Source organism: Pseudophryne corroboree, chromosome 9 (genome assembly GCF_028390025.1).
Source record: "Pseudophryne corroboree isolate aPseCor3 chromosome 9, aPseCor3.hap2, whole genome shotgun sequence".
Taxonomy (NCBI): Eukaryota; Metazoa; Chordata; class Amphibia; order Anura; family Myobatrachidae; genus Pseudophryne; species Pseudophryne corroboree.
Genome location: NC_086452.1, coordinates 281,704,086 through 281,728,191, shown reverse-complemented (window position 1 = coordinate 281,728,191; position 24,106 = coordinate 281,704,086). Strand labels below are relative to the sequence as shown.

The window sequence follows — 24,106 nt, the reverse complement described above, 5'->3', positions numbered from 1 at the left end:
ATGTATTACTTGTGTATGTAAGTGTGATGTACTGTGACCATGGTAAAACACAAATTATGCTGTGTGTGTCACACCAGATTCTCTCCCTCAACATCTGATTCTGTACCCTGTGAACAATGCAGCTAATCTTCACAACTCAGTGAGGGGGCTGGGGGGGAGGGTCAAGAGCCTTCCTGGCTAGGTGATATTAAAACTGATGTCTGATATGTCATCTCAACTCACTGCGAATGTGCAAAAAACTCAGATACTGCAGCTGGCTGTTGCAGACCTCTCTGCCAGGGCAGATGCTCCACAGCCCTCCCCCCTCACTCGGGACCACAGAAATGTGGGTTGCCTGCTTTACTCTTAGATTCAGATGAAGAGGTACAGGAGGATTTGGATCCCACTAGTGGGGATTCCCCTTCTGGCCAGGGTTTTGACCCCCTCATTCTAGCTATACAGAACGTGTTAAAGCTCCCTCTAGAGCAGTGTTTTTCAACCACCGTGCCGTGGCACACTAGTGTGCCCTGAGCAACCTCCAGGTGTGCCGCCATAGAAGCAGAGCCAGGCCCGTCAGTGTTTTGCCGCTACTGAGGCTCTGGAACGATCAATACTGGTGGGTTTAGTGGATGCAGAGCCAGTTCTAATTTTGAGCCTGGGCAGTGTTGGCTCTTCTGGCTTTCTCCGATTTGGCTCAGGCGTTACCTATGGAGACGCTGCAACATGACATCCTAGGACACGCAACTGCACCATGCATCACCATTCTATTTGAGGGGGCCTTGGCAATATTTAAATCTTGTTCAGTGTGCCGTGAGTTGTAAAAGGTTGAAAATCTCTGCTCTAGACGACTGTGTGACACAGCAGTCGTTCTTCTTTACACAGAATAAGCAAATTGTCACTTTCCCTGATTCTGCAGAGTTAGCTCTATAAGTTAGCCTGGAAAAATCCAGATAAATACCAAGTGTCAAAAAGGTTTTTACACACTTTCCCATTTACTCCTGAAGGCAGGAAATTCTAGGAAGATCCCCCGGCTGTTGAAGTATCAGTCTCTCGCCTATCTAAAAAGACGGTTCTGCCTGCCCCGGGCACTTTTACCATAAAGGACCCTGGGGACAGAAAAATAGACACTATGCTGAAGTCTATCTACACTGCAGCAGGTGTATCACAAAGGCCGGTCATAGCGGGTTCCTGAATGACCCATGCCATTCATATGTGGGCTACTCAAATTCAGGAGGGCCTTTCCGGGGATATGCCCCTGGTTACTACGGTGACTCTCCTAAGGCACATTCAAGGCTCTGCTCGCGTCCTGTGTGACTCTCTCAAGGAGATGGGCAATATTAATTCTAGGACCTCTGCCATGGCAGTGTCGGTGCGCCAGGGCCTTGTGGTTGCATCAATGGATAGTGGACGCGGAGTCCAAGCGTAGTGTGGAGTATCTCCCCTTTATGAGGGAATGGCTCTTTGGGGTTGAGTTGGATACATGGATTTCTAAAGTTACCGTGGGGATATCCACGTTTCTCCCTTCTGGGGCCCTGCTGGCTAGGCATACCTATCCTGGGCCGTCTTTTCAGTCCTTTCAGTCTAACAGATTTTGTTCTAGGGCCAGAGGTGCCTTCAATGCGGCTAGAGGCACCAGAGGTAAGACAAGAAAACCAGCGATAGCCGATTCTCGGGATCAGAGCACCGGTTCAGCTTCCGCCAAGGCCTCAGCATGACAGTGCTCACCCGCCCCGAGGGGATCTCGAGGTGGGGGCTCGGCTGCGTCTCTTCAGCCGCATCTGGGAAGCGTCCTAACAGGATGCCTGGGTAGGGGGGACCTCATTTCTCAGGGCTACAAGCTGGAGTACGACTGTGCTACTCCTAATCGATTTTTCAAATCAAGATTACCAGCTTTGGAGGCTACACGAGTTACACTGCAACAGGCTATCCTAAAGTTGGTCCAGTCCCAAGGCATTGTTCCAGTGCCAATACAACAGCAGGGAAAGGGTTATTACTCCAACCTGTTTGTGGTACCGAAACCGGACGGTTCAGTAAGGCCCAATTTGAGTCTAAAATCCTTGAACCCTTACCTAAAGGTTTTCAAGTTCAAGATGGAATCCTTTGCGAGCAGTGTTTGCGGGCCTGAAATAACAGGAATTCATGGTTTCACTGGTTATCAAGGACGCCTATCTCCATATTCCAATTTGGCCACCTCATCAGGCTTACCTGAGGTTTGCCCTACTGGATGATCACTACCAGTTCCAGGTGCTACCCTTCGGCCTGTCCACAGCTCCGAGGGTGTTCACAAAGGTAATAGCGGAGAAGATGTTCCAACTCCGGGTCCAGAGGGTCAGTGTTGTCCCTTACCTGGACGATCTCATGATAAAAGCAAGATTCAGGGAGCTTTTATTGCTCCATATCGACCGCACTATCCAACTGTCACACCATGGGTGGATTCTCAATTTACAATAAGACACACCTGGAGCCAACTCAGCGGCTCCTGTTCCTGGGGATGTTGCTAGATACTGTGGCCCAAAAAGTGTTCCTCCCAGAGGACAAAGCGAGAACACTTCAGGAGATGGTCCGCGTGGTTCTCCAACCTGCTCGAATATCCATTCATCTTTGCATAACATTGTTGGGGATGATGGTAGCCTCATATGAGGTGATCCAATATGGGAGGTTCCATGCTAGAACATTTCAATTGGATCTCTTGAGCAAGTGGTCCGGATCACATCTTCAGATGCACTGGATAATACGGCTGTCACCTCAGGCCAGGATTTCCCTCCTGTGGTTGCTGCAGTCTTCAAATCTACTGGAAGGCCGATGTTTCGGGATCCAGGATTGGATACTCCTCACGACGGATGGGGAGCTGTCACCCAACGTGCTCAGTTCCAGGGCAGGTGGTCAGCCCATGAAGCCCTCTTTCCGATCAACATTCTGGAACTTTGGGCGATCTACAATGCTCTGGTTCAGGCCTCTCCTTTACTCGGATCACACGATCCAAGTACAGTCGGACAACGCCACGGCAGTGGCGTACATCAGTTGACAAGGAGGGACAAAGAGCAGGGCCTGCATGCAAGAGGTGTCAAGGATACTCCTCTGGGCAGAAAGAAATGCAAGAGCAATGTCCGCAAATCTTCATTCCGGGAGTAGACAACTGGGAAGTGGACTTCCCAAGTCGTCACGATCTCCATCCGGGAGAGTGGGGGCTTCACCATCAGGTGTTTCAGCAGATCATCGACCGGTGGGGCTGCCCACATATAGACATGATGGCTTCGAGACTCAACAAGAAGCTCTGTTGGTATTGCTCACGAACCAGGGACCCTCAAGTGAGGGCAGTAGATGCACTGACGTTGCCTTGGCCTTACTGGCTGGTCTACCTGTTTCCTCAGATTCCAATTCTCCCAAGGGTGCTCAAGCGAATCAGGAATCAAGGAGTTCAGGCTATTCTGATTGCCCCGGATTGGCCCCAGAAGGCTTGGTAAGCGGATTTTCTGGGCATGTCCGTCGAAGACCCTTGGCCTCTACCACTGAGAAGAGATCTTCAGCAGAGACCGTCCGTCTTCCCGAACTTAAGGCGCCTTCGTTTGATGGCATGGAAGTTGAGCGGAACATCCTAGCTCACAAGGGCCTTTCCAAAAAGGTTATTGCAACCATGGTTCAGGCTAGAAAACCTGTGACGTCAAACTATCCTATCTGGAGGAGATATATCTCTTGGTGTGAGGACCGTACGTATGCGCCTGCAGAGTTCCTCTTGGGACGTTTCCTGCATGCTGGTGTGGATAAAGGCTTACGTCTGTGTTCCATTAAATTCCAAATTTCAGAAGGGCAGACTTCTTGCAAGGGGTGCTTCACATTCATCCTCTTTTTGTGGCGCCCACGGCACCCTGGGATTTGAATGTTTTTCGAATTTCTACAGTCCTCCTGGTTTGAACCACTGATGACAGTGGAAGACAAGTACCTCATGTGGAAGATGGTGATTTTACTGGTCCTGGCTTCTGCTAAGCGTGTCTCAGAACTGGGGGCCTTATCGTGTAAATGTTCCTACTTGTTCTTTTCCAGGACAGATTGGAGCTCCAGACTAGACAGCAGTTCCTGCTGAAGGTTGTCTCTGCGTTCCGCTTGAATCGACCTATTTTGGTTCCATTAGGTTCTGGCACTTCTGCTCCTCCGGAGGCATTGGATGCTGTGCGAGCCTTGAAGATCTATGTCAAGAGAACGGCTCGAATCATACCGATTCCTTGTTCGTGTTATACGATGCGCAGAAAAAGGGTTCCCCTGCTTCAAAGCAGTCCATTGCTCATTGGCTTAGGCTTACTATCTACCAGGCCTATGTGTCTGCAGCTTTACCTGTTCCACAGTCTCTGATGGCCCACTCTACAAGATCGGTGAGGTCTTCCTGGGCGGCTGCCCATAGAGTGTGTGCCTTGCAACTATGCCGAGCTGCTACCTGGTCGGGGAAGAACACCTTTGTAAAGTTCTACAGGTTCGATACCCTGGCTAAAGAGGATACCCAGTTTGGGCAGGCGGTGCTGCAGAAGTCTCCGCACATTCCCACCCGTTCTGGAAGCTTTGGGACATCCCCATCGTACTAGATTCCCCCAATATCCCTTATGGATGCTAGAGAAAATAGGATTTCTCTTGCGCCCTAGTCTTACATCCTACTGGGGTTCCATTTAGTACCATGGGGTATAGACGGGTCCACTAAGAGCCATGGACACTTTAAGAATTTGATAGTGTGGGCTGGCTCCTCCCTCTATGCTCCTACCAGACTCTGTTTGGAAAAAGTGCCTAGAGGAGCCGGTCACGCTTATGAAAGCTCCTGAAGAGTTTTCTGCATTTAATCTGTTTATTTTCAGGCATGGCTGGATGGCACCAGCCTGCCTACTTCGTAGGATTTAGGGGACTTTTCTCCATTTTAAGCACTAGATTACCTCAGCCAGTATAAAAAAAAAAAGTGGGAAGACCGCGCTCCATTGAGGCAAAGAGTGTGTTTCTTGTACAGCAGTGTGTTCCTCTTCTCCAGAGGGCTCACTACTGGGTACTCGGGGCAGTGCACCTTCCCAGAATAGCAACGCTGAACCTGAGTGGCTTAATTCCATTAAAGGAATGATTTCCAATATTTCTACAAAATTGTCCCACAATGAGAAAGAGACGCAATACTTAAGACAGACTGTGGATGAGTTTATGAATAGAGTCTCAGTCCCCTCCCATTTGTCCGCAAATACGATTTCTGGCCCATATCCTGCAGTCTGACTCTGACGGGTCAGACATTGAGAAGGGTGAGGTGGATTTGGAGGTGGGTGGATGCTAATCTCACAGGGAATAGCTTTTATAGAGGCTATTAGAGATGTTCTGCAAATTCCTGATAAGGTGTCAGAGGAGTGTGAGGAATGTTATTTTAATGTAAAAAAAAGAAGTCCTCAGTCACTTTTCCTGTGTCAAAGTAATTGATTACCCTATTTGAAGAACCGTGGGTTACTCCTGATAAGAAATTTCAAATCCCTAAAAGGCTGCTCTCATCTTTTACTTTTCCTCTGGAGGATAGGAAAAAATGGGAAAATCCACAGATAGTGGACGCATCAGTGTCTAGGCTGTCACAAAAATTGTGTTGCCGGTCCCTCGTGCAGCCTCCCTAAAGGACACGGCTGAACGTAAAATTGAGACTACACTCAAATCCTTGTACACAGCTGCTGGGGCGGCCCAGAGACCCACTATTGCATGTGCGTGGATCACAAAAGCCATTGCTAAATGGTCAGGTAACCTAATTGAGGGGGTTAGATTTCTTGTTTAGGGGGGAGATTGTTTTACTCCTGCAACATATACATGACTCTGCAAACTTTATGTTGGAAGCCATAAAAGAGAGAGGCTTGCTTAATGCACCCACCACCGCTATGGCAGTGTCAGCACGCAGGGGCTTGTGGCTATGCCAGTGGACTGCTGATGCGGACTCCAGGAAGGGAGTAGAAGGTCTACCAGTCACAAGAGAGTCCTTATTTGGAGAGGAACTAGACAAATGGATCTCCCAAGCTACTGCGGGTAAGTCTACATATCTTCCTTCTGCTGCTCCCCCAGCCAGGAAAACTTATTCAGCTTCAAATTTACAGTCCTTTCGGACGGCCAAGTTTAAGGGCAAATCCAGAGGTGCTTTTCCGGCCTCCAGAGGTGCAAGAGGTAAACCAGCAACGACGGGTGCTCAGGAACAGAGCTCAGGCTCTGCTTCCTCAAAGCCTTCAGCATGACGGTGGACCGCGATACCTGGAGGGCTGTCAGGTGGGAGCCTGACTAAAATTCTTCAGTCACATCTGGTCAAGTTCGTGCCAGGGTCCCTGGGTAATAGATATTATTTCCCAGGGCTACAGACTGGAGTTCTAAGAGCTCCCACCTCAGATTCTTCAAATCAGGTTTACCAGCTTCACAAGTGGCAAGTATAACTTTAGAGCATGCCATCCAAAAACTGGTACAGACTCAAGTCATTGTTCCAGTTCCACCTCATCTGTAAAACAAGGGTTACTATTCCAACTTGTTTGTACCGAAACCAGACGGTTCGGTAAGGCCGATTCTGAACCTCAAGTCCTTGAACCCATACTTAAGAGTGTTAAAGTTCTAGATGGAGTCTCTGAGAGCGGTGATCTCTGGTCTGGAGGATGGGGAATTCCTAGTCACATTCCGATCTGGCCACCGCATCAGATTTTTTTTTTTTTTTCCCTTTTCAATCACACTCCCTTCCCAGCTTATTAAGAAGCGTGGGTCCAGGAGTGTGTGCTGCTGTTGTGCAGCGAAGGCTTGTCTGTGCTTGGAGAGAAGCCCCGCCATAGACCTTCATCAGCACTAGCTGCAGGAGCTGGACGGAGCTTAGAGAGAAGTTCCGTTGGAGCCTCCACACTACACTGATGTAACGAGCGGGTGGTCAACTCACGCTGCCGCCACTCCGTTGGGCCTGTTTGTTGCTGTGGTAGCGGGGCTGTCAGCTCCTGCTGCAGCCCAGCCATGCGTGGGGAATCAATTCTTTACAAGTGTGATTGTATCTGCACCCCGCTCCCAGCCGCGGTCAGATCTCTGCTGCCGCTGGGCACCGTCACACTACACTGCTTCCTCTCCCAGTAGCCGTCAGACCCCGGCTTCCAGCAGCATGGCTCCCAGGTCACTCTGCCGCCGCTGGACTCCATCACGCTGCACACCTCCCCTGTTTCCTGGAATCCAGTCGCGGCTCCCAGCAGCGGTCAGACCCCGGCTCCTGGCAGCGTGGCTCCTAGCGGCATTCAGATCACACTGCCGCTGCTGACTGCCATCACGCTCCATACTACAGACCCCTCCCCCCTCCCCCAACTCAGCGGCTTCCGGCAGTGGTAAGAGCAAGAAGTTGGACACAGGTGCTAGGTGTATAGCGGGGTGGTGTTTGGGGAAGACATGAGCTAGCCGGGAGTTCCTGCGCTTACATGCACTGTTTCACAGATGGCAGAGAGGTCACGGCAGTCCCTAGTCCAGCGAGTCCCTAGATATAAGGGGTGGTGGACATAGCTCAAAGTGGCATAACAGGCAATTAAGCCTAGGTTATTAGTGCTTTCTATGGTACTTATGTATATATGTTTAAAAAAAAAAAAGCACATGTTGGGATGCCATTTTCACTCTACTTCCTGCTTCTTCCTACAGAAATAGAGGGACAGTCCTACAACACATGGCCACTGGAGGGGGCAGGGGTGTCAGTAGGAATTTCAGTGTACCAGGGTGCATTTCTAGCTTATACACACTTATGTTATTTTTTTTATTTTAACCGACAAGAATTGTGTTTCACTGTATTACAGTCTGTGGTGTAATGACTGGAAACGCTAGTGCATACAGCAGCTTGTCTCCAATAACTGTGATAATGGGTTACATGACAGTGTGTTTTGCTAATACGTGTCCAATAAGGACCCCTGGCCTGTTCCTCCTTGGCCGATGATGGTATACGTAAGGGTTGCTTTGCTGTCAGTTGTCCGCTCCATGGTCAGAACGTGGTGCAGCTAGGTCTGATTTCCAGATAATGCCATCTGAGCAGCCATATCTGCCGATTCAATGCCAGACCTAATATTTCACAAAGTGAAGTTTAATTTGCGAAGGGCAAAAGGGTGACACTGGGTTTTTCTTCTTCAAGATAAACGCTTTACTGTGCCTAGGCCATTTCTCTACCTATCCTTTCCCACAGGTTGTGACATAAATAGAAAATACCACAGGGATTCTTCAGTGTCAACCCTTTCAAAGAAGTTACCTATTCCAGTCCCAGCTGCAATGACGCTTAGAGCCATTGGAGCGTAAGCTGGAGGACTTGCTAAAAGCCATTTATACAGCAGCAGACTCTTGCTTAGACCTGCTTTAGTTGGAGGTGGTGTTAACACGGCGGTAGTTGCATAGTCCATACAGTTCAGGTTAGACCCACAGCAGGGTCTTTCCTCAGACCAGCTTATACTGCTAACCAATAACATTTGTGAATCGCCACAGTATTTGCGTATGGCATCTCTGAATGTCGCACGAGTTAGTTCTCGATTGTTCTGCTAATATAGTTGCGGGCCACCATGCGCTTTGGTGGCGGGCTTTGCCTGCCGAGGCTGAGTCCAAGCCAGGAATACAGCCGTTGCCTTAAACTGGCGTTATCTAGTCTTTAATTGGACACATCGATTTCTCAGGCCACTAGGGGACAATCTGTGTTCCTACCGTTGCCACACCAGGTCCTAAAAGGCAGTACCCTAGACCAGCGTTAAGAACTTTTTAGATCTCAGTCCTTTCAAGTCCGTGCTCCAGACACAACCGTACAGAGTACACGTGGTAGAGGACGTGGTTTACAACTACTCACTAACCGTTGTCAAAACATAGTCAGCTGACAAATTACGGTCTGCAAGCCCCTCTAAGATCTTACGTTGTGGGAACACTCCTTCAATCTTGTCACTTGGCGCATTTTAGTGTTCAAAGGTTACAAAATAGAGTTCGGGGTCTACCACTGATGTGGTTTTCCAAGACTGGTCTGCCTGTGTCAGCAGACAAGAAGCAGCTCTGCAGACCGCTATTCAGTTTCTAGTAGATTCAGCAGGTACCAGTACACCAACAGGGTCAAGATTTTCTTCAAATCTTTTTCGAGGTGCCAAAGCCAGACTGCTCGGTCACACCGATAATGAACCTAAAGGGGCTCAATCAGTACGTCACTTACTACAGAATCGAGATGGAATCCCTTCGGTCAGTGATTACAGGTTTAGAACCAAAGGAATTCATCATTTCACTGGATCTCAGATGTGTACTTACACATTCCAATTTGGCCTCTGCATCAGACGTACTTAAGGTTTGCAGTACAACAAACTCATCAGTTTCAGACACTACCGTTTGGCCTCTTATCAGCGCCTTGGGTATTCACAAAGGTGTTTGTGATAGTTACTCAAATCAGGTCTCTGACAGTGTTAACGTTCGATGTTTAGACGGCCTTCTCTTCAAGGCTTCATCTCAACAAATACTCCTTTAAAACGCCTTACTACGTACAGGGTGCTAGTTCAGCATGGTTGGATTGTTGACTTTATTACATCAAACCTGGTTCCGTCTCAACAGATTTAATTCCTATAAATACTTCTGCATACGATAGATTAATGAGTTTACCTGCCAGATGAGAAAGCACGAAGTATTCATTATCTGGTACAGTAAGTGCTCAGGCCACGGACAGTCTCTGTGCACTTGTGCATTCGACTGTTAGGAAGAATGTGAACCTCTTTCCAAGCACTCCAGTTCGGAATATTTCACTTGCGTCCTTTTCAGCTAGATCTTCTCGCACAGCGGTTAGGCTCTCATCTACAACTTCATCAGATGGTGTGGTGGTATCCAGCGGCCAGAATATCGCTACTCTGGAGGCTCCACATACAAATTCTCACCAAGTGAAAAAATGTTGGATTCTGTAATTGGATTATTCTAACCCAATGAGCTAAAATTTAAGGAAATTCTTAGTGCGCAGAAAGTGAGCTTCTGGATGTGTCCCCTTCCTCCCCCCTCAAAAAAGGTTCCTAACTCCTTCACCACAGGTGCAAAGAGAAAAATAATGAAGAAGGGGACTTATCCTGCGCTCCACAGTAAGTTCACAATTCAAGCAATACCGGAGTTATTTGGAAACTCGTATGGATGCCATATACGAGAGAGCGAAAATGTGCATATGGTAAAGTACAGTTTTAATGGGGCACATATAAAACACACAATATTGAAACACTAAAAACAATTTAGCGTTAAGTACATAACATATATGGTGGCAGCATTTGTAATAGCAGCATAAGAATGAGACTGTATGGGGGGTAGTGGGGAATTACCAGATGTATATAACTGTAAGCATCGTTTTGCAGCTAATGCAACCGGAAGATTCCGCACCCGGAAGTGCACGGCGGTTGCCATGACAAGGCGGGAATCTGGAAATGCAGCGAAGGACCAAGAGACTTGGTTAGATAATCAACTGTATAGGGTCCAGCTGCTTTAGCTGCAAAACGATTGGTTGAGAACCATTTAAATAGATTTCTTCAGCAGCACACTAAATCACTTTACACCTTGATAAAGACCTCTGTAAGAGGTAGAAACGCATTGGTGGACTCAGGACTGTGAGCAGGGGAGTAGCGGCGAACTGACCATTCCAGTACAGCGTGGCACAGGGGATTCCCGGGTTTCCCTGCACCAATTAAACCCGCAAGCTGACTTTGAACTGTGCTTACAGTTCTATACATCTGGTAATTCCCCACTACCCCCCATACAGTCTCATTCTTATGCTGCTATTACAAATGCTGCTACCATATATGTTATGTACTTAACGCTGAATAGTTTTTAGTGTTTCAATATTGTGTTTTATGTGCGCCCCATTAAATCTGTACTTTACCATATGCACATTTTCTCTCTCTCGTATATGGCATCCATATGAGTTTCCAAATAACTCCGGTATTGCTTGAATTGTGAACTTGCTGTGGAGCGCAGGATAAGTCCTCTTCTTCATTATTTTTCTCTTTGGGATTATTCTAACAACGGATGCAAGTCTCCGATGTTAAGGAGCGTTAGTCCTACATTGTCGGCTTCCGGGTCTGTGGTCAGACCCAGAGAGATTACGGTCAATAAATGTCCTGAAACGCAGGGCAATTTACAACGCGCTGGGACAGTCTGTTCAAATACTCCAGTCTCTGACTGTTCAGGTTCAGTCAGACAACGTGACGACAGTCGCCTACATCAGCAAACAAGTAGGGACTCGTAAGTTGCTCGAATCCTGAAATGGGCCGAGCATCACCAAGTGATATTGTCGGCAGTGTTCATTCCTGGAGTGGACAACTGGGAAGCATTGCTCTGGTTTCTTTTCAGAACAAACAAATCTTTCGCCTTTCACTAAAGGTTTCCGTGAAGAGGAAAAAAACAGTGTTGTCTCAATCGTGTATGCCCCAGCTTAATGGGGTTATATTATCTCAGTAGTCAGGATTTTCATCCAGGAGAATGGGCTTTACAGCCACAAGTTTTCCAGATGTTAGTCCAGCGGGGGGCTTGCCCACAGGTGGATCTAATGGCATCTCACCAAAATCATCAGGCATCCCAGTATGTGTCCAGAACAAGAGATCCAAAGGCAGTGGCAATGAATGCTCTCACAATAGTTTGGCCGTACAGCCTCGTATATCTATTTCTAACCATTTCTGCTGCTTCCTCGGTTGCTAAAGCAGATCAAAAGAGTCCACGACCGTCATACTAGTGGTGCCTCATTGGCCTTGGAGAGCGTGTTTCTCAGATCTCCGCAGTCTACTCGCAGACTATCCGTGGCCGCTTCCGCTACGTCTAGACCTGCTACAACATGGTCCGTTCCTTTACCCCAATATAGCGCGGCTGCGTTTGACGAGGTGGCTGTTGAAACCGCTCTGTTAAGACGAGAGGGCAGTCCAGAGTCTGTTATACCAACTATGTTACGTGCTAGGAAGCCAGTTAAAGCAGCTCATTACCACAGTATTTGGCGAGCTTATATTGGTTGGTGTGAAACTCCGAAGTTTCCGACATCATCTTTCAAGTTGTCCTGTCTTTTGCCATTTTTACAGGCGGGATTAGATGGAGGACTACGTTTAGCTACACTAAAGGTGCAGGTCTCTACCTTTTGTCAATTTACTTTCAAAGGTGTTTGACCCTTTTGCCAACAGTTCACACTTTCCTGCAAGGTGTCCTTTGAGTTCAACCTCCATTTATACCACCTACAGCGCCATGGGACTTGAATCTAGTTTTAGATTTTTTTTTTTTATTTTTTTTTTTGCAGTCTTCAATTTTTGAACCCTTACAGCAAATAGAGTTTCTCCTAGCCTTAGCTTCGGCAAGGTGGGTTTCAGAATTGGGTGCCTTGTCATGCAAGCCACCGTATCCGGTGTTTCATGATGACTGAGCGGAACTTCGGACGAATTCCGCTTTTCTTCCAAAGGTAGTGTCATCTTTTCACATCAATCAGTCGTAGTTCCTGTTTTTTCAGAAGGCTCAGGAACTCCTGCTACTTTGGATGTGGTACACGCACTTCACGTTTATGTAGCCCGACCATCAACTGTACGTCAAACAGATATATTGTTTGTTCTCTATGATGCAGTCAAAATAGGTTGGACAGCTTCCAAGCAGACCTTGGCCATATGAATTAAGCTGATCTTCATGCTAATCTACAACCGCCTGCATCCGTTTTAGCCATTCCACGCGTTCTGTGAGAACGTCATGGACTGCAGGTCGTGGAGCTTCTATGACGCAACACTCATCAGTGCACACGTTTGTACACTTTTACAAGTTTGACACGTTTGCGGCATCAGCATTTAGCTTTGGCCGTCTAGTGTTACAGGTGCCAAACCGCTCTCCCGCCCAAGGGGAAACTTTGGTACGTACCAAGAGTACTCTAGTGGCCCCTAGTGGATGAAAAAGAAATTAGGATTTTGGTACTTACCAGATAAATCCTTTTCTTTGAATCCACAGGGGCATTGGACGCCCGCCCAGAGCAGTTTTACCTGGCTTGTGATAAGTTCAGTAGACACTTTATCACAGACTTGTTCAAATGTTAAGGTGATTATCTATTGTCGTGCCAACTTCTAGTTGTCCGTTATGTTGTAGTGTAATGTTATATGTAATTCTCCATTGTTGATCCTCTTTCGCTCCTGTTCTGCTCAGCAAAAAAACACTGAGGCATTTGGAAAGTATGGAGGATGAGGGAAGGTTACACATTTAAATATTTAAATGTGCCTATCCCTGCTATCGCACCGTCCATATCCCAAGAGTACTCCAGTGCCCCCTGTGGATTCAAAGAAAAGGATTTATCTGGTAAGTACCAAAATCCTATTTTCTACTCCGCAAACAGTGAGTGAATATAATTCCGTACCTGGACGATCTTCTGATAAAGGCACCATCCAGGTAGAGTTTGCTTGGCAGCATTGGTTTCTCAACCAGACTTCTCTAGGATCACGGGTGGATTCTGTACTTTGAACCTTCTGAAAACTCACTCTCACCTAGAGCCGACACGGAGGCTTCCATTCCTGAGAATGATGCTGGACAGAGTCTCAAAGTGTTCCTTCCGTTGGAAACGGCATTGGTAATCCAGTCAATGGTTCGGGATGTCCTGAAGCCAACCCAGATATCAGTGCATCTATGCATTCACCTTCTGGGGAAAATGGTAGCCTCTTTCGAGGCGCTTCAATACGGAAGGTTTCACGCAAGACCCTTCCAGCTCGATCTGGGGGACAAATGGTCCGGATCGCATCTTCACATGCACCAGAGGATCCGTCTGTCGCCAAAAGCCAGGATCTCCCTTCTGTGGTGGCTTCAGACTTCTCACCTCGTCGAGGTTCAGAATTGAATTCTGTTAGCCACAGACTCAAGCCTCAGAGGTTGGGGAGCAGTCACCCAGGGGGTTCAGTTTCAAGGAAGATGGACAAGTCAGGAAGTTGTTTTTCCAATCAACATTCTGTAACTCTGGGCCATATACAATGCCCTTTTGCAGGCCTCATATCTTCAAGATCAGGCCATTCTGGTGCAGTCGGACAATGTGACGGCTGTAACATACATAAACCGACAGAGCGTAACGAAAAGCAGCGCAGCAATGTCAGATGTGTCAAGAATTCTCAGCAGACACGACCTGCACCTGGGGGAGTGGGGCCTTCACCCAGAGGTGTTCAGGTGCTTGACATATCTGTGGGGATATCCACAAATCGACATGATGGCCTCTCGTCTCAACAAGAAGCTCAAGTGTTAATGTTCCAGGTCGAGAGACCCACATGCAGTGGCGGCAGACGCTCTAACGACCCCATGGGTCTATCAGATGGTGTACGTGTTTCCGCCACTTCCTCTGATCCCAAGAATTCTAAAAAGAATAAAAAGGGAAAAGGTTCAAGCAATACTCATTGTTCCGGACTGGCCAAGAAGGCCCAGCTGCGCGGACGTTCTGGAGATGCTCCTCGAAGATCCGTGGCCTCTACCTCTTCGAGTATCTTCTGCAACAGGGCCCGTTCGTCTATCAAGACTTACCGCGGCTACGTTTGACGGCATGGAAGTTGAACGGCTGATTCTAGCCAGAAGAGGGATCCCTGACAAGGTTATCCCGACTATGATCCAAGCCAGGAAGGAGGTAACGTTTAAACATTACCTCCATATTTGGAAGCGATACGTCTCTTGGTGTAAGCAGAAACTATTCTGCGGTAAAATTTCTTCCTGCTTTTTCTGCGGGCAGGTGTTGATGTGGGCCTCCGTCTGGGCTCTTTAAAAGTCCAGATTTCGGCCTTATCCATTTTCTTTCAGAAAATATTGGCTTCTCTCCCTGAGGTCCAGACATTCCTGAAAGGTGTTCTGCTCATCCAACCTCCCTTTGTGCCTCCCACGGAACCTTGGGATCTCAATTTGGTGCTGCAGTTCCTCCAATCGGACTGGTTTGAACCGTTACAGGAGGTAGACGGAAATTATCTTACGTGGAATACTCTCACACTGTTGGCCTTGGCTTCGGCAAGGCGTGTGTCAGAGCTAGGGGTGTTGTCTCACGAGCCCCTTTTTAATTTATGTTGAGGACAGAGCTGAACTCAGAAGTCGTCAGCAGTTTCTTCCTAAAGTGGTGTCTGCGTTTCACATCAATCAACCAATTGTGGTTCCGTTGACTTCCGACACCTCTACTACTTCAAAGTCTTTGTTCTCTTTACATACACCTTCAAAGCCCTTACAACATCCAGCTTGTCATAGAAAATCAGACCCGCTGTTTCTTTATCATCCCAATAAAATGGGGTGTCCTGCTTCAAAGCAGTCTATTGCACGCTGGATTAGGCTCACTATCCAGCATGCTTATTCCACGGCAGGATTGCTGATTCCAAAATATGTACAAGCCCACTCTACTTGGTCGTTGGTTTCTTCTTGGACGGCTGCCCACGGTGTCTCGGCTTTACAGCTCTGCCGAGCAGCTACTTCGTCTGGTTCGACCACGTTTGCTAAGTTCTGCAAGTTCAATACTTGGGCCTCTAAAGACCTTCAGTTTGGTCAATCAGTTCTGCAGGAACCTCGGCACTCTCGCATCCGGTTTGGGAGCTTTGGTACATCCCCATGGTACTAAATGGACCCCAGTATCCTCTAGGATGTAAGAGAAAATAGGATTTTAATTACCTACCGATAAATCCTTTTCTTGTAGTCCGTAGAGGATACTGTGTGCCTGGCCGGTGCTTCGTTCTTCCTGCACCGTTACTTGGTTATGTATTATTGGTTCAGCTGTTCCTGTTTAAAGTTGGGTTAGCATAGCTTTCCTCTTGTTTGTGTGTGCTGGTTCGGCATCTCACCACTATCCTTTTATATCCTTCTCTCAAAGTAAGTCTAGGAAACTGTGCCCGAGGAGACGGACAGAGTCTGGTATGAAGGGCATAGAGGGAGGAGCCAGCCCACACATTATTAAGTTCTTAAAGTGCCCATAGCTCCTAGTGGACCGTCTATAGCCCATGGTGCTAAATGGATCCCCACTATCCTCTACGGACTGCGAGAAAAATATTTACTGGTAGGTAATTAAAATCCTATTTTGAATTACCTACCGGTAAATCCTTTTCTCATAGTCCATAAGGGATATTGAGCGCCTGCCTCAGTGCGTTGACTTTTCTGCAGGTTGTCTTTTATATGGTTACCTGTTCAGCTGTTGATGTTTTGTTACCGCCCGTTGCTGGTGGTTTTATGTTGGTGGTGTGCTGGTGTATAAATCTCACTACTCATTATATTCCTTCTCTCAAGTATGTCCTGTCTCCTACGGGCACTGTTTTACCTATAGCTGCCTGTGGGAAGGGGCATAGAGGGGAGGAGCCAGCACACCCAGTTGAAGAAATTTAAAGTGCACCGGCTCCTTTGGACCACGTCGTACCCCATCGTACTAGATTCCCCCATTATTCCTTATGGACTACGAGAAAAGGATTTACCGGTAGGTAATTAACATCCTATTTTATAAATACCAGAGCGTTGTGCACTATAAATAGCTAATAAAACAAAAAGTAGATAGAACTTCCACCATTGTAGCCTGTCAAGGGAAAGTAAAACCCAGTTTCGACGTTGGGAGAGCGATTAAATTGAATTAAACTCTTTACAGGTATTATCTGAAGCTTGTCTGGCTGACACTAACCCCTCCTGGTCTTTTTACATTCCCTGGTGTCTATACCAGGTTTAGGGAAAGTAACAATTTGAGTCTTCAATATTTCAGGAGGGAATATGCGTGAGCTAGTAAACTCATTGAAGATAATGGTGAGAGTGGGAACCAACTGCTCTGGAAAAGTGGTATAAGGTTATTTTTGTAAGAACCCTTTTACACCAAGCCATGACCCGGCAATAACCCAGTTTATCTGTGCAGTGGAAGAGTGGTTTTACATTCATACTGTTTGTAAGAATATGTGAATTGATCCTAAAACCTTCTGTAGTAAATGCTTGCACAACTAGCATTAGTTGCAGTTTGTGTTGCCAGTCACAGGTTCTGTTAGGACTTACAGTTGTTTCTGTTCAAGTCCCAGTTTTCACTGAGTGCAATGCCTCCATTTCTTTTTCATCCACTATGGGTCACTGGAGTACTCTTGGGTTATGGATGGGCGTTAGCAAGGATAGGCACATTTAAATATTTAAATTAGTAACCCTCCACCCCCTTCATTCTCCCAAGATACCTCAGTGTGTTTTTGTGCCTCGCCAAGAAGGCACATGTTGGAGATTGCTCCACACTTTACTTCTTTTTGCAATCAATCTCTTCCCAGCTTATTAAGAAGCTTGGGTCCGGGATTGTGGAGGCTGCGGACTGCAGCATTGGCTTGTCGGCGCTCAGGAGAGGAGCCTCGCCATAGACTAGAATCAGCATTAGCTGATTTCAGCCTGAGGCTGCAAAACGGAGCTGGACAGGGCTTAGAGAAAGAAGCCCCGTCATAGCCTCCTATTTACACAGGTAATGAGCGGGCAAGCAGCTCACTCTGCCACCGCTCCGTTTAATATATGTATACTGGGGGATCGGGGCGGCCAGCTCATGCTGCCGCCCCGCCATGTAGGGACTTCATGTTTTAGAAGGTAGCTCACCAGGGACTCACACTCCCGCTGCTGGGCGCCCTCCGCTCCCCGGCTTCCTCACACGGTTAGCTCTCGCTAACCGCATCACTCTTCACAACTGCCGCGGACAGCTCCACGGCTGCTGCGGCTTGTCTCCCTGACCATTGGCCGTGGACAGCTTCCATGGCTTGGCCCTCACTGCTTATCTCAGTGGCCATTGACAGCTCTGAAAGCTGCCGTGGACCACCAGCTCGGCTCCCTGCATTGCTTAGAGGGCAGAACGCAGTTCCTAATAGCCGGGGGCGTGTAACAGCACTGCGACTCATAAGAGGAAAACAGTGGGAGATCTTTAAGACATAGGAGAATGACCTAATACATATTGTGCAGTCAGCATTCTATTTAGCCTAATGAAAGGTAATGGCGGTCCCTAGCCAGCATTCTAGAAATGCATCAGCAATTTTTAAAAGGGGACACAAATGGGCTATGGGCCTCTACTGTGACCTGGGTTTATATATTACTCAACAGCTATACTTTGATCTGTGTCCACATACAGTAGTATATATATTTCAATGTGGTTAGAAGAAACGGGCTATTCAGCCTATACTTTGAACTGTGTGATATTTTACATATGTTTCAATATATTATATATATTCACTCGGCTTTGGTTATGATAAAAACTTAAGCCTATGCTGTAAATTGGTTTCTCTGGTACAGAGATTTCACTCAGTACACACAGGCTATTAAGCCTATAATGTGAAATGTGTTCTTTGTTACTTACAGTATGTCGTGTAAATATAGATGTAAAAAAACAGCATAACACATAAGATGCTTCCTCTCTCGCTAAAAAGTGTCAATACACTGAGCGATGCAAGTACTAGGCCTCATGGTGTCTGCTTTCGACATGGTGGAGTACGCTCAATTTTTTTCCCGCCCTCTGCAGAGGTTAATCCTCTCCAAGTGGGACGGCCTACCTCACCAATTCGGTTCTCAAATAATCTCCTTGACTCCAGAGGTTCGTCTGTCACGGAGCTGGTGGCTACAAGACCAACAGTTGAGCAGGGGCCGTCCCTTCTGGATCTCCCAACTGGGTCCTCCTGACAACGGATGCCAGTCTGCAGGGCTGGGGTGCGGTGTTGGAGCAACACTCTCTCCAGGGTTGGTGGACCAGGGAGGAATCTTTCCTCCCGACAAACATTCTGGAATTGCCGGCGGTGTTCAATGCGTTGACACTGGCCCTGCCTCTGGTACAGAACAGGCCTGTTCAGGTACAATTAGACAACGCCACCATGGTGGCATACATAAATCATCAAGGCGGCACTCGAAGCCGCATGCCAAAGCTGGAAGTATCAAAAATCCTTTGTTGGGCGGAACACCATCTGCCAGCAATATCGGCAGTGTTCATCACCGGAGTCCTCAACTGGGAAGTGGATTTCCTCAGTCATCCGAACGTTCACGCCGGAGAGTGGAGTCTTCATCCGGAAGTCTTTCAACTCCTAGTGAACAAGTCTGGCCTATCAGATGTGGACCTGATGGCATCTCGACACAATCACAAGGTTCTGGTCTTCGGATCAAGGACGAGGGTTCCTCAAGCAGCGTTCGTGGACGCACTGGCAATTCCATGGAGCTTTCGGCTGCCATACGTGTTCCCTCCAGTGTCACTCCTGCCCAGGGTTCTGCGGAAGTTTAAGCAAGAAAGAGGAATACGAACTCGAGTCGCTCCAGCCTGGCCCAGACGAAATTGGTTCTCAGACCTACAGGGTCTATCTATCGAGCGTCCTCTTCTACTTGCTCAATGCCCAGACCACCTCGTTCAGGGCCCTTGTGATTACCCATACCTGGCCAGACTGGTTTTGACGGTGTGGCTCATGAAGCATCACTCCTGAGAGCCAAAGGTTTTGCTGAGGCGGTCATCCAAACTATGTTGAAAGCCCGTAAATCAGCTTCCGCTCGGATTTATTACAGGGCCTGGAATTCTTACTTTACCTGGTGTGCTGGTAAGAATTATGATGCATACAAATTCAGTACATACAGATTTTTGGCTTTCCTACAACAAGCCCTGGACTTAGGCCTTCGTCTGACATCCCTCAAGGTTCATATATCTGCCTTGTCAGTGTGGTTTCAGAGAAAAATTGCATCTATTCCTGACGTTCATACTTTCACTCAGAGTGTCTTACGGATTCACCCTCCCTGGGATTTGTCTGTTTTGAATGCCCTTCAAGAGTCTCCATTTGAACCTCTTGAGTCTGTGGATCTTAAATATCTTACACTTAAGGTCGTGTTTTTACTAGCTATTGCCTCTGCTAGGAGGTTGTCGGACTTAGGCACTTTGTCCTGTCGTCCACCCTTTTTGATTTTTCACTGGGACCGGGCAGTTCTTCGTACTCTTCCTGGTAACCTACCTAAGGTGGTATCCTCTTTTCATCTTAACCAAGAGATTGTGGTTCTGGCCTTTTTCTCTCCGCTCTTTGGAGGACAAACCAGGTCTTTGCATGTGGTACGGGCACTCCGTATTTACGTGGAGAGGACTGCCTCCCTCAGGAGGTCGGACTCCCTTTTTGTACTTTTTGGTTTTCACAAACGTGGCTGGCCTGCGAATAAGCAAATCTTGGCCAGATGGATTAGAATGGTGATTGCACAAGCTTATGTGCAGGCTGGTGTCCCAGCTCCTGCTGCTATCAAAGCCCATTCTACTTGGTCTGTTGGACCTTCTTGGGCGGCCTGCCATGGCGCGTCCGCTGAACAATTGTGCAAGGCGGCTACGTGGCTCTCAATGAACACGTTCATTAGGTTCTATGCCTTTGATACTTCCGCTTCACAGGATGCATCCTTTGGACACCGGGTTCTTGTACCGGCTACAGTGCGTCCCCTCCCATGAGGAACTGCTTTAGGACATCCCCGTTGTTATTCCCTGTGGAATACCAGTGTACTCTGCTGCAGATAAGGAGGTTTATGGTAGACTTACCATTGTTAATTTTCTTTCTGCGAGGTACACTGGTTTCCACAGGGCGCCCACCCTGACGCACTTGGCATCTTTAGGTTTGTATGGCATTAGCCGCTAGTCCCTTCTCCTGTCGTGGGAACGTGGTTTTATGTGACTAACATCTGCCGTCTCTTACCTGCTACTGCATTGTACTGGTTAACGAAACTGAGCTAGAGTGCCTGAAGGCAGGGCTATAGAGGAGGCGGTGCAGTGCATCCTGGGAACAGTCACAGCTTTAGCCTGTTGGTGCCTCAGATCAAGATCCAACTCTACACCCCGATGTTATTCCCTGTGGAAGCCAGTGTACCTTGCAGAAAGATTTAACAATGGTAAGTCTACCATAAATCTCCTTTTTGCTATTTTTAGAGACTGGGTTAGATGGAGGACTAAGTTTACTGACCCTAAAAGTGCAGTTTTCTGCTTTGTCAGTTTTCTTTCAAAGGCGTTTGGCTCTTTTGTTAACAGTTTTCACTTTCCTGCATGGTTTTCTTAGAGTTCCTCCTCCATTCGTACCACATACAGCTCCATGGGACTTGAATCTAGTTTTGGATTGTTTGCGGTCTTCAATTTTTGAATTCTTGTAACATGTGGATTATAAGTTTCTAACTTGGAAAAAGTGTTTCTTCTAGCCTTAACTTCGGCAAGGCGTGTTTCAGAATTGGGTGCATTGTCATGCAAGCCACCGTATCTGGTATTTCATGATGACAGAGCGGAACTTCGGATGAATCCCGCTTTTCTACTGAAAGTTTCTCCTTTTCACATCAATCAACCAATCGTAGTTCCTGGGGGTTTTTTTTTTCCCAGAAGATTCAGGAACTCCAGCTACTTTGAATGTGGCATGCGCACTCTGCGTTTATGTAACCTGAACATCAACAGTATGTAAAATGGATACATTGGTTGGCCAGCTTCCAAACAGATCTTGGCTAGCTGGCCATTGATCAAGCGTACTTTCATTCTGTGGGAACATCATGGGCAGCAGGTCGTGGAGCTTCTATGACGCAACTTTGCCGTGCAGCTATATGGTCATCAGTGCACATATTTGTGTGCTTTTTTCATTTTTGATACATTTGCGGCATCAGCATCTAGCTTTAACCATCTACTGTTACAGGTACAAAACAGCTCTCCCACTCAAGGAGAAAACTTTGGTACGTCCCAAGAGTACTCCAGTGACCCCTAGTGGATGAAAAATAAGAGGATTTTGGTACTTACAGATAAAAAAATGTCTTTGAATCCACAAGGGGCACTGGACGCCCACCCAGAGCAGTTTCACTTGGCTTGTGGTAAGTTCAGTAAATCTTATGGTAACACACTCTCACCGACTTGTTCAAATGTTAAGGTGATTGTTATCTATTGTTGTTGTCAGTTATGTTATAATGATTATATGTAGTTCTCCATTGTTCATCGCTCCTGTTCGGCTCGGTAAAAAAACAACTGAGGTATCTTGGGAGTATGGAGGGTTCCTAATTTAAATATTTAAATGTGCCTAACACTGCTAGCGCCCTGTCCATATCCCAAGAGTACTCCAATGCCCTCTGTGGATTTAAAGAAAAGGATTTATCTAGTTAGTACCAAAATCCTCTTTTTACTATACCTCAAAAACTGGTGCCAGGTTATAGTGTCTGTCCCTACCTCACTTGTATAGGTGCTGCTGTATATGGGCACGGACTGATTATTTTTTTATTTTTTTCAGACTGGACAATTTTATTGTGTAGGGTTCTACTTTTTATGCTTAAATTATCTGTTTATTAAATACTAATTTCAGTGTCATACAGTTTTGTTTACTGTACTCAAGTATGTTTATACTGTACTTTGTTAGATCTGCCCAAGTACCTATTTAGTTGTTGCTTATAAACAAGCCTGTTAAGCCACTCTAGCACCTTAGTAGTTTTCCCTTAAACGTTGAAGCCAGAAAATCTAATGTGAGCTTCTCTGTTCACAGTGCACAGTCTTCCCCTTAGGCCACTTTATGTGCCCTCTGGTGGAGTCGCATCACAAACTCAGGTTAGGTCTTCTCCAGACATTAGTTGGTCAGTCGCCTCAGACTCTGTTATGTGATATTCCAGACTTCTGTACCCGTACATAGTATAGTCTACATAGAAGGTTATCCAGTGCTCATGTACTTGAGTATTTGGATTGTCCTAAGGCTGCTACCTGTTTTCAGAAGTGCCTCAAGCTTCGATATAGATATGATACAGTACGGAGTTAGGTGCGCCAAGTGGACAAATTCTTTTTGTGTAGAAGAGGTGTTGTTGTTGTAATGACACTCATACTAATTGTTTTATCTTTCGAAAGTGTTTTTTATTATTATTTAAACCAAAAAAAGGGGGGGAGGGGGGGTGGTTGGAACTGGATTACGGAGGAAGGGGGGAAAAGGGAAAAGATATATATATATATATATATATATATATATATATAATATATATATTTAGTGTATATAAGGGAATATCCGTATGTGTCGGATATATTAAATGTGTTGCTCTAACGTAATGTAGGCACTCAGGTCGGTGGCGTCCCACCTCTGTAGTGCCTAAAGTCTCGTTGTAATGTCTAGTATAGTCTACAGCTGTCTTATGACTTATTCTGCCACAGTGTACAGCCTAGATTTTCAGAGGCTCAGAAGAGAGGGAGCTTCCACTCCAGGCTATGTCCATCTGTGCTGTGACTGTCTTTAACTCCAGCATCACCTTGTACAGTTTCAGGACTTGGTGATTTGGTTTGGGTTAGCACCTGGCTGTTCACCAGGTCAGTGTGGCCTCATCGGTCATCTAGATTTATAGGCTGATTCTGAAGTTTCTACTGGTGATAATGTCCATGGATAGGTCTTCACTATGTTCTTGTTCCAGTGTTTATCCTTCAGTCTATGGTTGTTGGGTCTCCCTGGTTTTGGAGTGTATGTTAATTCCCTTTGAGTATCCCTACCCCTATTGAGTTTAGTTGTGGTATTGGACACATGGGGCCTAATTCAGACCTGATCGCTGCTGTGTGTTTTCGCACAGCAGCAGATCAGGTCTGAACCACGCATGCACCGGCGCCACAGTGTGCCTGCGCATGCCAGACAGCCAATGGCCATCTCAGCCCTGCGACCGCCTCTGCTTGATTGATGAGCAGAGGCGGGAGGGGGCTGGCGAGTGGCGTTTTGGGGGCACGGTCCGGGCAATGCAGGCGTACCGTGGGGGGGGGGGCGGATTGCGGTTGCGTGATGTCACATGCAGCCGCTGCAACTTGAACAGCAACTGGTAGTTCCTTGCCAGTGCGCAGGCGCTGCGCAGGTTGGGAGCTACTCGCCAAGTACAAAAGCATTGCCACTGTGTGATGCTTTTGTACTTGTGCGGGGGGGGTAGGGTCAGACATGCGGGGTGGATTAGCCCTGTGCTGGACGTCCCCCCGCATGCCTGAGTAACTGATTGTAGCCGTGCAAAATTTTGCATGGCTACTATCAGGTCTGAATTAGGCCCATGGTTTGAATACATTGCCTTTCTACAGACCTGTATATTCTCCTTCTGGAGGGTACAACAATGTTTCTCTGTCAGCAAGGCTGGTGGGATACTGGATCATGGGATTGCCTGTTGGACTTTTTGCCACCATTCATGCCCAGGAGAAGAGGGTGGCATTGGACCAGCTTTTCTATTCTCTTCTTTTGGACGAGGTAACTGCCCTGGTTCCTCC

General features: G+C 47.1%; 1 protein-coding gene and 1 non-coding gene across 2 annotated transcripts in view; both read left to right on the top strand.

Annotated features, from left to right (window-relative positions):
- Positions 1–24,106, top strand: part of MYH9 (myosin heavy chain 9) — an 889,869-nt gene that overhangs the window by 617,830 nt on the left and 247,933 nt on the right.
- On the top strand, positions 11,276–11,388 carry LOC134959531 (U5 spliceosomal RNA). Its single transcript, XR_010187555.1, has one exon. It is a non-coding gene; the product is annotated as a U5 spliceosomal RNA (small nuclear RNA).